The sequence below is a fragment of the Triticum dicoccoides genome, chromosome 3B (genome assembly GCF_002162155.2).
Source record: "Triticum dicoccoides isolate Atlit2015 ecotype Zavitan chromosome 3B, WEW_v2.0, whole genome shotgun sequence".
Lineage (NCBI taxonomy): Eukaryota > Viridiplantae > Streptophyta > Magnoliopsida > Poales > Poaceae > Triticum > Triticum dicoccoides.
In genome coordinates this window covers 598,507,757-598,509,081 of record NC_041385.1, presented here as the reverse complement: position 1 = coordinate 598,509,081, position 1,325 = coordinate 598,507,757, and positions in this window count along the sequence as shown.

Below are 1,325 nucleotides of genomic sequence, written 5' to 3'. Positions count from 1 at the left end.
GAGATGGGGCGGGGCGGTATGGCAGTAGGGCGGTGTGGCGATGGGGCGGTGGGAAGGTGGGGCGATGGGGCAGGGCGGCGAGGTGATGGAACAGGGCGGTGGGGCGAAGTGGCGGGGCATAGCGGCAGTCGAGGGCAGCGGCGCTGGTGGTGAAGAGGAGATCTAGAGAGAGAGGGGAGGGTCCGCGGATGCGGCCCCTTTTCTGCTAGTAGGTCACAGTTCTTTGCCGTCTGCTAGCAGACGGCAAAGAGCGTACCTAGTGGGGTGGGGCCGAGGGGAAACGGATGACCTAACGGCCATTTTCTTTGCCGTCTGCTCGCGGACGGCAATGAAGTTTTGCCATCAGCCAGCAGACGGAAAAGAAAATGGCCGTTAGGTCGTCCCCGTACGCCCGCCACCCATGCTCTTTGCCGTCCGCTAGCAGACAACAAAGATATGCTACTGGCAAAGCCTTTTGTTGCCGTCCGCTGCCTCTTTGCCGTCCATTTTCTGGTGGCTGATGGCAAAGCCTTTCTTTGTCGTCCGCTAGCTGACGACAAAGAATCGACAGACGACAAATCTGCTGATTCCAGTAGTATAGGTAAAACTGCCCGTGTGATCTCTGCCGCGCTGCCCCACGTTGGTCCGCTCTTTGTGCGACGCGACTCCCCCCTGCCGAACCAGCAAGGGGCCATCCTGGTCCCATAGGTGGCCGTGGTTTCCCGCGACATCTTTGGCGCACCAGGTAGGGGGGTCGCTTGTGTGAACCTGAAGACGTAAGCAGTGCGTCACCTTCATCGCCATCTGCATCTTCGACGACGCCATCGACCATGGCACCCAAGAAGAAACCTGCTTCTTCGGCTCATCCAACCACCTCGAAGGCTCCGCAATCCATGACCTCCAACATTGCGGGAGGCATGAAGACGCGCGAGGAAGCAAATGCTGCTGGGGACGTGGTCGAAATAGGCGACACCGCCACCATTTCCCCCGCGGCTGACACAAGAGAAAGAGACGCTGGAGGAGAATAGCACCAGCAACACCTCGACGGCTGCACTCCGCTCGCCGATGGGCACAGCCACAGCGATGGCGCTCGGTATGGGGCGAATCGCCGCCCTCCGGCCATCCCTGCCATAGGCATGACTGCTGATGAAGCTATGTACCTAGGGTAGGGTCATGGACCTGTCCAAACTACCCTACCCAAGGACATCTCTAGAAGAAACCACCTTTCAATCGACTCAGTAGTGTTCCACTCGACAGACTCAAAGACACTCGACCATGAAGCCAACCACTCGACCATGAAGTCATCCACTCGACAGTGAGGAGGCCTAAAGTCACTCTGCACGCCA